Genomic DNA, 15462 nt, shown 5'->3' with positions numbered 1-15462 from the left:
GCCCACATGCACAGTCGTCAGAGATTTTTGCCTTAGCTGTATCGTAGGGATGGCTGCGGCGCCCCTTGAAGTGCTTGGGGGAGTCCCATAGAAAGGACAAGTGCAGAATCTCCTGACAGCTTGGCTGCTGCAGGGTTAAATGCAGAGGAGCAGGAGTGCTCGGCTGGAGTCCAACAGGTCCTGTTGGGCAGCAGAAAGCCCTCCATCAGAGTGACCTACCTAGCCAAATGGAAGTAGTTCACTTGTTGGACCTCAGATAAAGGCATTTGGCCCAAGCAGGCCTCACTGCAGTTAATCCTGGACTACCTTCTGCATCTTAAGCTCCAAGGCCTGTCCATTTTATCTATTATGGTCCACTTGGCTGCTATCTCGGCCTTCCATACGCCGCTGGAGGGTAGGTCGCTTTTCATCCAGGACATAACTGCCAGGGGCCTCAAGCGTCTCTATCTGCCCGTCAGGGATCCCGTCCCTCTGGGGGACCTGAATCTTGTGCTGTCATGGCTCACGGTACCCCCACTTCAAGCCTCTGGCTTCCTACTCTCTCCTTCTTTCCTGGAAGGTCGCGTTCTTAGTTGCAATAACATCTGCCCACAGGGTCTCTGAGATGAGGGCGCTTACCTCAAAACCGCCTATATGGTCTTTTACAAAGACAAGGTCTTGCTGTGGCCACACCTGGCTTTCCGGCCCAATGTGGTCTCTTGGTTTCATATAGGCCAGGACATTTATTTACCTGTCTTTTTTCCAAAGCCGCATAATTCGGAGGAGGAGCATAGATTGCATTCCCTAGACATCAGGAGGGCGCTAGCCTTCTACATTGAAAGGCCAATGTAGAAAGCCTTCTACGTTCCGCAAGTTGACACAATTGTTCTTCATGGTGGCTGACAGGATAAAAAGTCATCCAGTGTCTGCTCAAAGAATTTCTTCTTGGATCACTGCCTGCATTCACTGCTGCTACAATCAGGCAAAGATTCCCCCTCCAGCGATCGTAACTGCCCATTCAACCAGAGTGTAAGCCTCTTCTGCAGCTTTCCTAGCCCAAGTACCTATCCAGGACATCTGTAGGGCAGCCACCTGGTCATCTGACCACATGTTCACATCACATTACCCACTTACCCAGCAGGCCTGGGATGATGCTGGCTCCGGAAGAGCAGTGCTGCAAGCCTCAAGACCATGAATTCTGAGCCCACCTCCGAGGGTACTGCTTGTGAGTCACCTAGAATGGAAACGACATGAGCAAGCACTCGAAGAAGAAAAAACGGTTATCTACCTTTTTGTAACTGTTGTTCTTTGAGATGTGTTGCTCATTTCCTGCCCTCCTGCCCCTCTGTCGGAGTTGCCAGAAGAAGGAACTGAGAGAACGTAGGGCCAGCGACACCTAATATACCAGTGTGTGAGCGCGGCAGTCAAGGGGGCGCCGCAGCCATCCCTACGGACACCACTAAGGCAAAAATCTCTGACGACTGTGCACATGGGCACTCACACACCTAGAATGGAATGGACATGAGCAACTCATCTAGAAGAACAACAGTTATGAAAAGGTAGGTAACCGATTTTTGGTTTTTTTACAAATACATTGAGGGAATTAAGTAAGAATACTAAAAAGAAGGTAGATAATAAATAAAGCAGGTGTAGATAATTTTCATCCCATGGTCCTCAAGTAAGTAGATAATGAATGTACGGAACCATTAATTTTTTTGAAAAATCAAAATGTGGGTGGTATCAACAAAGGCAAATAGTACCAGTTTTTTAACAGAAAAAAAAAACATGTTTCTGGCAATTGCCATAAATAGAGCCCTACACAGATACAAAAATTTGGCTCCTCATCTGATCCACATCTGCAGTAATTTAAATTGTATCCAACTCATGATCCACAGTCCACCTTTTATATGGATCCGTACCAGCACCCTCTAGAGCAGTGGTTCTCAACTGGTCATCAGCGGACCACAGGGAGCTGGTTTCAGGGGGTCTGCAGGCTCCATGGAGCAGAAACCCGGTGCCCTAAGCCCTCTGAGCGGCTAAAGCTTGGATCCCGGTGCCCGCCGTGAGGCTAAAGCCCTGAGCCCTGGTGCCTCCCATGGGTGAAGCCCAGAGTACCCTGGTGGGGTGGGAGCACTGGGGCTCCAGGCTTCAGCTCCACAGGTGGACCTCCCCTAGATATCCACTGCTCTAGAGCTTTGCATGGATTAAAAAAATTTGGATCCTCATCTGATCCACAAAGATGGGAAACGAACTGCATCCGCAGATATGAAGCGGATATCCATGGATTTGCAGGAGTCTAACCACAAGGTAAGTGCAATTTCAGTCCTTAATATCAGTTTTGGTGTTTGCTTTTTTTAATTAAGTGTAAAAGTCTATTAACATAGATCCTAATGGAACCTTTACAGTTATAACAGTATGGTTTTATACTGATCAGGGGTTCTCAAACTAGGGATCGGGACCCCTTAGGGGGTCGTGAGCTGTCAACCTCCACCCAAACCCTGCTTTGCCTCCAGCATTTATAATGGTGGTAAATATATTTTAGAGTGTTTTTAATTTATAAGGGGGGGTCGCACTCAGAGGTTTGCTATGTGAAAGGGGTCACCAGTACAAAAGTTTGAGAACTGCTGTTTAAGACCATCTATTGCTCTCTTTTTTTTTTTTTTAATAGAATTAAATGATTGGCACACAGAGAATTGTGTAAGTGTAATATTTCTGTACTTTAATAGATCATTTGATACTTTGCTGGAAGCTCGTCATTTTGCTGATATGCAGGTCCTCTATTCTTGGGTACCCCATCCACTGGCTCCCTCCTGACCACCTAGCCGCTGCCTGTAGCTCTGCTGGCACTGCCAATGGCTGTCAGTGTAGTGTCTGATTACAAAAGGGTTGAATCAGGGAAGCTCAGATTTTTCTTAGATTAGTGTCCACTGTAGGTGTGTCTGCATCCCTGCACAGCTGATCGTAGAGATTCAGTAGCAGTGTCCACTGGGCCCTCACATGTGCTGTCTCTTCCCATACTGCGCCATGATGCTAGCCAGAGTGCACAGGATAACTATCCTCAGTTCCTTCTCAATTGCTTCTGACTAGAGATGGGAGTTTTAGCGGTCTGTTCACAGATCGTTAACTCTTTTACAATTGCTAACTTTTAGCTTCCTATGAAGTCTCTTTGTTTCTTTTCCTCATTCTACTGTTTGGCCATTGCCTAAAAAAAAAAAAAAAGGACTTTGTTCTTTTGTCAACCTTCAGTGGTGTGGGACCCCTCCTGGATAAGGTTATGCCTGGCTCTCCGGGCTTCAAGAAATGCCGCCCTTGCAGTGAGGTGATCCCAGTCGTGGACCAGCACTCGCCAAGGCAGAGGATGCACTGGAAGGGCCACATCCAACAAAAGTATTCCCTCTGCCAGCAGCTCTGGCCAAGATCCCACAAGGACAGAGAGCTTCACCGAAAAATTCTTTATGGAGGCAGATCTCCAATCACAACCTTCCATCAGGCATGTATCTTCCCCTCAGCCTTTGACTTCAAAGGATAGTGGGTCGAAGAAATGGATTGAGGACTCCTCTCACAAGTCAAAAAAAAGAGACAGGGAAGTCCCCTCAGCAAGCCTATGGATAGCTGGAAGTGATTGCCATCTTGCTTGGTATCCTTGGCACTGAGTCCACAGTCTGGAGCCCATGCCTCACAGTGACCTCGGTATCTGGTACTGTTGTCAGGCCCACAGACCCTTTGGGCATGGGCACCATATTTTTGGTACTGAGACAGAAGGGCAAACATCCTAGGAAGATGCTCCCAGTACACAAGTTGATATCGGTACTGCCAGCGACAATAGCCCACTTGGCACCAGAGAGACAGGTACAACCAAGATCTCCATCTCCCCCTGGCACTGACACGAGGACGACCGGTACCAGCAGAATTCCACCAGGCTGGTAACCTGGGCATGATGGAGGCACCCGACTCTCCACCCCTCAGTACCAATGTCATGGTGTATCCCCACAATAATGCCATGCTCTTCCATTGTCGATGGAAGTGAGGGGTCAGATAGTGAGCCTGAGGAGGGTTCACAGTACTCCTCCCAAGCTCCATATAGGACCCACTCTCAACAGGGTCCGGGAATGTACCCACAGATGGTCCCACCATCATCTTGGTATGGCCACCCGTGGGCACCTCTGCCAGGCCCTGCACTACCACACTGGCCATACTAGGGCTCTTGGGCGGCACACCAACAGCCTGCCTCACAAGCTTCAAGCATTGCCCGACAACCCTGCAGGCATGCTCTTTCACAGCATCTAGGGCCTCAGGAAACAGAGGAGCAAGAAGATAACACAGAGGAGGAGGTAATGCCTAAGCCATATCCTCTTCCCTGGACTAAGTGGTCATGCCTTCACCACCGTCCATGGCAGACAACTTCTGTCTGTTCCAGCAGCTGGCAAAAAGAGTAGCAGATACCCTCTGCGTATCACTGGAGGAGGTCAAAGAGACACTCCACCAGCTCATTGATATCCTCCTCGAAGATCACCCTCTCAATTAACGAAGCCATCTTAGACCCAGCTAAAACGGTGTGGCAAATCCTGGCATTGGTAGCCCTAATATACAAGTATGCAGACAAGAAATATTATGTCCCTGCAAAGATTTCCTTTTCCTCTATCCATCACCCAGTTCCATCAAGATGGATGCTGTAAACTCTCATGACCGACGACATCATTCCAGGACAGCACCCTACAAGACTGACTGGAAGCACCTTGATCTCTTTGGCAGGAAGGCATATTCCTCAGCCACTTTATAATTTAATATTGCTAATTACCAGGCACTCATGGCAAAATAGAATTACACAAATTACAAGAAACTGAATGACTTTATTGATAACCTGCCAGAGAGTCATCAGAAATCGTTCAAAGCCATATAGCTGCAGTTGACCCTCAACACCACCGATACAGCAGCTAGATCCATCTCAACAGCTGTCTTGATGAGACTGGCGTCATGGCTCCACTTGTTAGGATTCCAAAAGGAGGTGCAGACCACAATGGAGAACTTCCCCTTCAAGGGTGTGGAACTATTCACTAAGAAGACCAACGCATCCTCCACACCTTGAGGGATTCCAGGGCCACCTTCAGGTCTCTCGGAATCTAGACATGAGGGCAAAAGATATGTTTTAGGCCCTAATCCCAACACAGACTTAATTCATCTCAATTCCCATCACGGTACCATTATGAACCACAAAGAAGAAAGGGAAAATTCCAAAAATGTAAGCCGTCTGGTCCACAGTCTTCGACCCAGCCGCCTGCCTCTAAGCACCACTTTTGATGGGCAGGTTGAGGTGCTGCAAGACCACTCCCCACTACTGTCTATGACCATGCACCCATTTGGCCTCCATTTGGCAGCATTCCAGTGCCTGAGACTCAACGTTGGACAAATAGGTCCTAGAGATTCTCTGATCCGGATACTCCATCCACTTAATCTCTGTACCCCCGCCACAACACCCTTCCCCATCCCTCTTCAGGGACCCTTCTCATGAAAGCCTATTAGGAGCTATAAAACCAGTTCCTCAATACCTGTGAGGCAGCAGGTTCTACTCTTGTTACTTCCGAATACCCAAAAGGAAGGGAGGTTGGAGACCTATACTGGATCTCAGAGCTCTCAACAAGTTTTCTCAAAGCTCATAAGTTCAAGATGGTCACCTTATCAATGATCACTCTATCACTGGAATAGGGAGACTGTTTTTTTTGCCCCTCAACCTGCAGGACGCCTACTTTCATATTTCAGTATTAGCAGCTCATGGATGATTTCTCTGCTTCACTCTGGGACATGACCATTACCAGTACAGAGTTCTCCCCTTCTGATTTTCATCAGCCCAGAGAGTATTTTCCAAAGTTCTCTCAGTAGTAGCCGTTTATCTATGCTTACTGGGGATAATGATCTACCCTTCCCTGGATGATTGTCTCCTCGGAGCCTGATTGCTCCAGCAGGCTCGTTGAGCCTTCACCACCACAAAACACTTGTTTACAGAACTGGTCTTTTTCAGATCAACACTCAGAAGTCGACCCTCACACCAGTGCAATGCCTGGAATTAATAGGAGCTAACCTGGATGCTCTACAGGCCAAAGCTTTCTTACCTCAACACAGGTTCCTGTCCCTGGTCTCACTCATAGATATGGCTCAGTGCAGTCCTAAAGTACCAGCCAGACTTTGCCTCCAACTGCTGGGGCATATGGCGGTGGACACGGCTGTGATACTGCATGCCAGACTCCACATGCAATGCCTCCAACTATGGCTCAGTTCAGTTTACAGACCAAACAGAGACAGCCTTGGCAAACCCTGTCACTACCTACTAGGATCACAAACTCCTTGGACTGGTGGAAGAACCCAGCCAATGTATGCAAAGGGATCCCCTTCTCATGGATGTCACCATCTTTGCTCCTTACCACTGACGCATCACTCGGAAAATGGGTGCGCATTTAAATGGCCTCACATTGGAATGCAATTGGTCACCTGTGGAGATATCTCTACATATCAATCTCCTCGAACTAAGAGAAATCAGGAATGCCTGCGCCCTTTTCCTCCCGCTGATAATATGTGATCCTGCTAAGATCCTAACAGACAACATAGCCTGCATGTACCACATCAACCACCAGGGCAGGGCAAGGTCACCCTCCCTATACACAGAAGCAATGAGACTATGGAACTGGTATATCCCTCACAATGTCACCTTGTCCCTGGCTTACCTCCTGGGCATGCAGAACTCAATAGGGGACAACCTCAGTCGCAAATTCCCTCATGATCACAAGTGGGAGATACACCCTTCACTACTCCACAACTTGTTCACATGATGGGGAGCACGATCCACAGACCTGTTTGCCACTTAACAGAACAAGAATTCTCCACGCTACTGCTCTAGGGCAGGGATGGGACAGCACTCTCTGGGCGATGCTTTTCTTCTCCCCTGGGACAAGGATCTTCTTTACGCCTTTCCCCCATTTCCTCTACTGCTGAAGGTCCTGCTAAAAATAAAAAGGGATGGAGCTCACTTCATTCTGATTGCTCCTACTTGGCCGAGGTACCCTAGACCTGGTACCCTTACCTGACACAGCTCGCGACACGCTCGCTGATCATCTTTCCAACCATTCCACACCTCATATCGCAGGACAAAGAGCGTACCCTACATCCCAACTTGGGGATTTTCTGCCTCAAAACATGGCTCCTGCATGGTTCCAGCACCTAGAAAGTTCATGCTGAAAGGAAGTACAAGAGGTTCTATTACACAGTAGAAAGTTCTCCACACGATGTCCTTACCTGCAGAAATGGTCCAGGTTTCAGATATCTTGACTCCTATCCCCTTGTAGGACCTAAAACTGGTACTGAAAGGGCTGACTAGCCCTCTCTTTGAACCCATGGCCACCTGTTCACTAATGTACATATCAGTGAAAACGGCCTTTCTGATAGCAATTATTTCAGCTAGAAGAATAGGGGAGATAGCAGCTTTGATGACGCATTCCCCTACACAGCATTCTTTCTTCTTCTAGTGATTGCTAATGTGTATTCCACAATTTGTGTGCATGCTCGCCACATGCACTGGTGCCGGAAGTTTTTCCCCTAGCAACCCCAGGAGTGGCGTCTCCCATGGCGCGGTATAAGGGGCGCTGCGCGCTCTCCCCACCCTCAGTTCCTTCTTGCCACCAGTGAAGGTGCTTCGGAACTGCTCTGCTCCAGCTTTGCTGTAGCTCGTGCCCGAAACTGCTTGCTTGTTCAGTGTATGGTACCTATTGTTTGTTAGTTAGTTGTTTAGTTAGTTTAGTTTAGCTAGAGCGCCCGGGCCAGGGCATGCCCCGTGCCCTGGGTTTTAAGTCGTGCGACACTTGTAGGCGATCTATGCCACTGAGTGATTGCACACGGACTGTCTACGCTGTTTGGAGGAAACCCATCTCAGCGATTGATGCAAGTTTTTCAAGTTGTTTAAGCCTCAGACCAAGAGACAAAGGGACATTAGGCTCCAGGCTATCCTGATAGAGTCGGCGCCATCAAGGAGTTGGCACCACTCCCCATCCACGGGGCACACCAAGAAGGCTAGGAAGAGGCCGCCTTCACTGCGGCACCAGAGTAAACCCAGGACAGAGGCTAGACCCAGGTCAGGCAATCCTCAATCCTCGAGGCCTTAGACTCAAGTTGAGCGGAAAAGCCCAGCCCATTCGGAGCAGGCCTTTCCGGATGTCCGGATGCCCTCCACACCGGAGGCCCTGCAGGTGGCCCGGAACATTATGTCCATGCCGGTACCAGGAACATCTCCGCGGTTTCCCCCGGCTTAGTACTGGTCTCGATCGAGGGAATGTTCCCAACGCCGTTCGCCGCCCAGCAACTGTTCAGGGCAAAGTCCACGTGGATCGCCCTCGACACCCACTGGCTGGCTGGTTGGCTTCCGTCTCACCAAGACTCTCGGCACCGCTCCACCTCGAGGAGCAAACACTGACAGGACCGAGGTAGACATTGCCAAAGGTTCTCATCTCGGAGGGGCTATCGCAGCCGGTCACAGCACAAATGTCAACGTCATTCCCGTTCGGTGTCCTGCTCCAGGACCCCACCACAGCAATGCCTCCGCAGCCCCGGGCGTCAATCACTGGCTTCTCGCCATCACGGGTCCGCCCACCAGAGCCGATCGCAGAGCAGCTGTTACCGATGGTACCAGTCCTCCATGTCGGAATTGCAGTCCCGTGGTCAACATCGCTCCTGGCGCAGCTGCTCCTCTCGGTCCAGGGACAGCGGCAGGTTGTATGTCAGCCCAACCTCCCTTCATAGTCCGTTGATGGGCCAGGCCAGCCAGGCCGAACAGCCGGCTCCGCCAGTGCCACAGCAGATGCAGTGGTACCGGGCCTTGTGGCCGGCCCAATGGTACCAGTGGGCACCATGGCCCCGAACTCAGTCCCCAGTGGGGGCTCGCTCGGTGGCAGGAGCCTCGGAAGGACCTTCAGCCTCCTTCTCCAGACCTCCGAGGAAGGAGTGGGTGGGACGTACATCCTCGGCACTGTGCCCGGAGACCGACCAGGTGGTGGACACCCAAGGTACCGCGCCGGCCTCCTCACCGTCCCCGGATAAGGCGATTATGGTCCCTCCTCCTTTTGTCTCATTAGGACATTAGGGCCCACCAAGAACTCTTAAAAAGGGTGGCATCAAGCCTCCACCTCCAAGCAGAGGAGATGGAGGAGTCCTTGGACTCCCTGTTTAATGTGCTGTCCTCCTTGGCACTGGGCAGGGTGGCCTTGCTCCTCCATGAAGGGGTGGTGAAAATTTCAAATGCCCTGTGGCAAACCCCAACCTCATTGGCCCCCATTTCTAAGAGAGTGGAACGCAAGTATTTTGTACCCGCCAAGGGGCATGAATACTTATACACCAACCCTGCTCCTAACTCCCTGGTGGTCTAGTCGGTCAACCACAGAGAATGGCAGGGCCAACCAGCCCCTACCCCAAAAAATAAAGATTCAAGGAGGCTGGACTCATTTGGAAGAAAAATTTATTCATCCTTGAGCTTCCACTTATGGGTGGCGAACCACCAGGCTCTCCTGGGCCGGTATGAGTTCAATCTGTGGGGCTCCCTGCCCAAGTTCAAGGACTCCCTCCAGGAGCGTGACAGGAAGGAGTTCAAAGCGCTGGTGGAGGAGGGTACAGCGGCTGCCAGGGCAACCCTGCAGTCAGCTTCGGATGCAGCAGACACGGCCGTGCGGTCCATGGCCTCCGCGGTGTCCATGAGAAGTGCGTCATGGCTCCTGCTCTCGGGGCTGTCCAGCAAGGCGCAGACCTCCCTGCAGGACCTCCCGTTTGACGGCAAAGCTCTGTTTGCGGAACAAATGGATACAAAGCTGCATGGCTTGAAAGACTCCCGCACGACTCTCCAGACTCTGGGTCTCTATGTTCTGGCTCTGGCTAAACATAAGTTCAAGCTGCAGCAGACTCCTACTCAGGCCACCCAGTCAAAATACAAGACCACTTATAAGAAGTCGCAGGACTATAAGAGGCGCCCACAGAGGCAGTCTCGGCCTGCTCCCCAGCCTGGGTCCTGCAACGGCAAGCAAGCGGGGAAAAGGTGGTTTTGAAGGGATGCCTGGGGGCGCCCTGCCAGTTCTCATTAGGGATCCACCCTCAATAAAGCTTCCCTTCTCCATTCGGTTGTGTGCTTTTCTCCCGGAGTGGTCGTGGCTGACCTCGGACCGATGAGTCCTTAACACCATCTCCCGGGGCTGCACCCTCCAGTTTAGTTCCTCCCTACCCAAACACCCCCCCGCTCCTGTTCCTCCTGGGGGACCCCTCGCACGAAGCTCTGCTTGGCCTAGGAGCAGTGGAAGCGATACCCGGGGAGTTCTGGGGCAAGGGGTACTACCCCGGCTATTTTCTTATCCCGAAGGCCAAAGAGGGGCTCAGGCTCATCTTGGACCTGCAAAGCCTGAAACAGTACATAGTGAAGCTCAAGTTCCAAATTTGTAACGTGACCCTCCAATTCGATCCATATACCAGGAGTGGCCAAACTGTGACTCGTGAGCTGCATGTGATAGCACTATTTGATGCAATTTGAGACCCACTTAGAGTGTCTTTGGGCTGAGATTGCTGAGCAATCACTCAAAGAAGAAAAGACAGTTACCTTTTCCGTAACTGGTGTTCTTTGAGATGTGTTGCTCGTGTTTATTCCACATCCCACTCTCCTTCCCCGCTGCTGGATTTGTCTGCATGTGGTTCTTTTACAGTTAAAGTGCAGCTCCTGGAGCCCACCCTGGACTCTCCCCGCTCCTGGAGCCCCCCCTGGACTCTCCCCGCCCCATTCTCCACCTACAAAACTGGGCTGGCGGGAGCTCAGGGCTTCTGCCCTGTGGCAGGGTGGTGGGACTAAGGGCTTCTGTCCCGCAGGGAGGGAGGTCTGAGGACTTTAGCCCTGCAGGTGGGCATCAGGGCAGAAGCCCTGCACACCAGCAGGCGCGGTTGTGCATGTCTTGCGGCTCACAAACTTATGTGGTTCGGGGGGTCAGTAAGTTTGGCTACTCCTGCCATATACATTCCACAAGATTGATCTCCTCATCTGTCACTGTCTTCAAGGATGTCCCTATCTCGGAGATCTGCAGAGTGGCGACATGGGCGTCAAGTCACACCTTTGCAGAACACTATGCAGTCACTGGGGACTCTGCCTCCGATGCCCTCTTTAGCTCCACAGTACTGTTATCTGTAACTAATCTCACTCCGAAATCTCAGCCTTCCAAAAGGAGTACTGCTTGGGAGTCCCCTACATTGGAGTACCCACAGGGACACTACTCAAAGAAGAAGTTACTCACCTTGTAATAATGATGGTTCTTCAAGACGTGTCCCCCTATGAGTGCTACACAACCCACCCTCCTCCCCTCTACTTTGGAGTTCTCATTATGACCCTGTGGTAGAGAAGGAACTGAGAATGGTTATCCCATGTGTCCTGGCTACCTCATGGTGCAGCACGAAGAAAGACAGCTCATGTGTAGGCCCAAAAGACAATGCTACCAAACTTCTCCGATCAGCAGCGCAGGGACACAGATTCACCTATAGTGTAGCACCCATAGGGGGACATATCTCAAAGAACTATCATTGCTGCACAAGGTAAGTAACTTCTTAGGCTCTAGGTTAGTTGCCAGCAGTTGATATAACAAGCCCAGCACAAGCAGCTAGGGTCAGGATTGGACCTGGCTGATGGGCAACCCAGCAGCCTGTTGGATGTTTTTTGTACAGAGACATTACATCTCATCTTGGTTCATCTCACTCTGCTTAGTCTAATAGTCTTAGACAATGCAAATCAGGAGCTTGGATATAAGGTGACTACATTTTTCAAGGGAAAAAAAGACATTTCAGTAATTCTGTTTGTTCATTGAGTATCTAGTTGTTACAAGGATGAAGAAAACGTTCAAACAGAATGAGGGCACATCTACACTACAAAATTAAGTCAAACTAAGTTAGGTCAACATACAGTTGTTGCAGTAATTAAATTGCTTGTGTCAGCGGTGCACGTCCTTACTAGCAGCGCTTGCATCGATGCAGAGAGCAGTGCACCATGGATAGCTTTCCCAGTGTGCAGCTTGCCACCATCTAGAGCAGAGTATTTTGGGGAGGGTTTGCAAAGCCTCCTGGGGGAAAACGAGTCATGCAGGGGTGACGGATCATGGTTTGAACATCCCGTGATGCAGTTTGCACCTTCCCATAATATCTGCATCCCATAATGTTTGTGTCTCTTTTTTCAAAAGCCCCTCAAACCGGTGTGTCTGCCATCTCTGTGAGAAGCATGGATCCTGCACTACTCTTCAGTATTGTGCTGACCATTACAAACACGACACACCTGGTCCTTCAGTATTTCCACAGCTGCCAGAGGAACCACAAAGGATATGACGATGCCTTTCAGGCTATCTTGCTGACAAACATAGAAACAATTCAAGGTGGTTGTTGGTATTTATGGAGCAGTTGCAGACAGTGGAGCACTGGTTCTGGGTCTGAGAAACAAGCACTGAGTGGTGGGATCACATTGTTATGCAAGTTTGGGATGAAAAGCAGCGGCTGCAGAACTTCTGGATGTGCAAGGCCGCATTCACAGAACTGTGTGCAGAGCTCGCCCCAGCCCTCCACCTCAGCAACACCAAAATAAGATCTGCACTGCACTGCACTGACAGTGAAGAAGTGCGTGGAAGCTAGCCATGCCAGATTGCTACTAATCAGTTGGGAATCAATTTGGAGTTGGGAAATCTGTTGTGGGGGTTGCTGTGATGTAAGTGTCCAGGGCCATTAATCACATCCTGCTACAAAGAACTGTGGCTCTTGGAAATGTGCAGGACATTCTGAATGGTTTTGCAGCAATGGGGTTTCTGAACTCAGGTGGGGCAAAATATGGCACACACCTCCCTGTTTTGGCACCCGACCACCTTGCCATGGAGTACATCAACAGAACTACTTTCCTATGGTAATGCAAGTGATGATGGATCAACAGGGACGTTTTACCAACATCAACATGGGTTGGTCAGGGAAGGTGCATGATACACGCATCTTTAAAAACACAGACCTGTTCAGAAAGATGCAAGCAGGGACATTCCAGACCAGCAGGTTACCATTGGGGATGTTGAAATGCCAATAGTGATCCCGGGAGACCAAGCCTAGCCCTTACTCCTGTGGCTCATGAAGCCGTACACCGGCCACCTCGATAGCAGCAAGGAGTGCTTCAACTACAGGCTCAGCAGGTGCAGAATGACTGTTGAATGTGCCTTTCACAATTGGAAAGGGCTCTGGCCCTGTCTAGTCATGACATTAGACTTCAGTGAAAAAAATATCCATATGGTTATATTTGCCTGCTGAGTGCTTCATAATATATGTGATGCAAAGCGGGGAAAGTTTCCACAAAAGTGGAGCATGGAGGTAGAATGCCTGGCTGCTGATTTTGAGTAGCCAGTTACCAGGGCTATAAGAAGAGCTCAACAGGGAGCTATATGGCTCAGAGAAGCTTTGAAAGACCATTTCAATAGTGAGCCACAGTAATGTGTGGTGGTGGTGGTGTGTGCTCTGCTTGGCATTGTTTTTTAGCACCCCGGTATAAACATTGTAATGAGTGCTGTGTGTGTGGTTATATAACGTTACAAATGAACCTATTACTATTATCTTTGAATTATGTCAGCCTCAGCCACCATATGTTGTAAACTAATAAAGATGAATTAAGTTTCCATAAATAGACTCTTATTCCAAACACAAGCAAACAAACATGATTGTAATGGAATGAAACTGTATAAATACCGGGGGGGGGGGGGGGGAATTTGAAGAGGAAAGAACAGTCATTCTCATTACAAAAACACGTACACCAACCGCATGTCTCACGGGTCAGTGTATGTGTGCCTGTGATTGTGTGTATGCTCCCTTGGGGTGGAATGGTAAGGGTACTGCAATATCAAAGCAAACTGCATACGTACCCAGAGGTTCCTTCCCCTGCATTAGGCTCACTGGTGCTGGACTGTTGGGAGTGACTCAACTGCTCCGGCATCAGAAAGAGGTCCTGGCTCGCCGTGCCACTGGATCCCTCGATTGCCTGTCCCCCATACTTCTCCCCTTTCTCATCTAACACCTCCTTCTCCTCACTATGCATTGCGGGGGCCTGTGACTCCATCTCTCCCAAAGTATCCAGGAGGCTCTTGGCAGTGGTGGTGGTCTCCCCCACACTAGGATGGCATGTAGCTCCTTGTAGAAGCAACATGTTTGCGCCTCTGCACCAGAGTGATTTTTTACTTCCCTTTCCTTATGGTATGCCTGCCGCAGCTCCTTGATTTTCATGTGGCACTGCTGAGTGTCCCTGTTATATCCCTTCTCCCCTGTACCCCAAGCGATCTGCTTGTATATGTCGACCTTTCTATGGCTGTTTAGGAGCTGTCCCTGCACATCCTCTTCTTCCCGCAGACCCAGGAGATCCACCACCTTCTGTGTAATCCATGCAGGAGCACATTTGCTATGTGGAGCTGGCATGGCCAGCTGGGCAGTTGCTCTGTGAGCTCTCCATGCCTACCAAACAGGAAGTGAAATTTCAAAAATTTGCAGGGCTTTAAAAGGAAAAGGGCTGCTAGGCAATGGTGGTCAAAATGATGACCAGAGTGGTCACAATGGGGCATTGCGGGACACCTCCTGGCAGGGCCATCCCTAGAAGGGTGTGGGGCCTGGAACAACCCCCCTGTCTGCCCCAGGTCCTGCCTCCACTCCATCCCTTCCTCTAAGCCACCGCCCCTGTCCTGCCTCTTCCTGCCCTATCCCGCCCCCATTCCACCCCAAGCCTCCGCCCTGCCTCTTTCTAGCTTCCGTCTCCAAGCAATGCTGAGAGCCGGCAGGGCAGAGGGGCAGGCTGGGGCCGAGTTGCTTGCTGCTGCCGGCACCAGACCCTCTGCTAACCTCCCAGGCCACCCTGGACCCTGCATCTCCCTGAAGCACGGGGTCCGGGGTGGTGGCCTCGGTCTGTCCTATGGACGGAACAGCTCTGGAGGCCACTAAAGTCAATGTAACTAATGCAGTGCCTACGCTGATACTGCATCAACCTAAATACATAAGCTTAAGTGCTATGGCGCTCTCAGAGGTGGAGTTAAGTTGGTGTAGCAGGCAAGTTACATTGGTGGGAGTGACATTTTAGCGTAGACACTTATAGAGTTAGGTCAATGTAAGATGCCTTGTGTCAACCTATATCTCTAGTGTAGACCAGGACTGAGTGTAACTTAGAGACTTTTCTCCCTTTACATACTTTAGCATTTCACAAATTTTTGAAAGCAGTGCCCTTTCAGGAAAATGAAACTGTGCCATGTGCTGTTAAATACTTAAACATTTCAATTTATACATCTTCCATAACCCACCACCTCCCACCCCCATTTGGGGAAATGCTGATTTAGATTTTCATACTTTCTCTCCTTTCTTACAGTCTTTGATAAGCAGGGAAATACTTTAAATGTTAACATTAACTATCATCACGGGCATCTGATTTAGTACCCC

The 15462-nt window shown here is 50.1% G+C and overlaps 1 long non-coding RNA gene across 1 annotated transcript; it reads left to right on the top strand.

The window, feature by feature from the left end:
- Positions 1-419: 419 nt before the first annotated feature.
- On the top strand, positions 420-13667 carry LOC135977445 (uncharacterized). The gene is made up of 2 exons (XR_010594938.1): positions 420-2286; positions 12210-13667. It is a non-coding gene; the product is annotated as an uncharacterized LOC135977445 (long non-coding RNA).
- The last annotated feature ends 1795 nt before the right edge of the window (positions 13668-15462 follow it).

Source organism: Chrysemys picta, chromosome 1, assembly GCF_011386835.1.
Source record: "Chrysemys picta bellii isolate R12L10 chromosome 1, ASM1138683v2, whole genome shotgun sequence".
NCBI classification, from domain to species: Eukaryota; Metazoa; Chordata; order Testudines; family Emydidae; genus Chrysemys; species Chrysemys picta.
The sequence above is the reverse complement of the archived record's forward strand: the minus strand, read 5'-3'. Positions and strand labels throughout refer to the sequence as shown.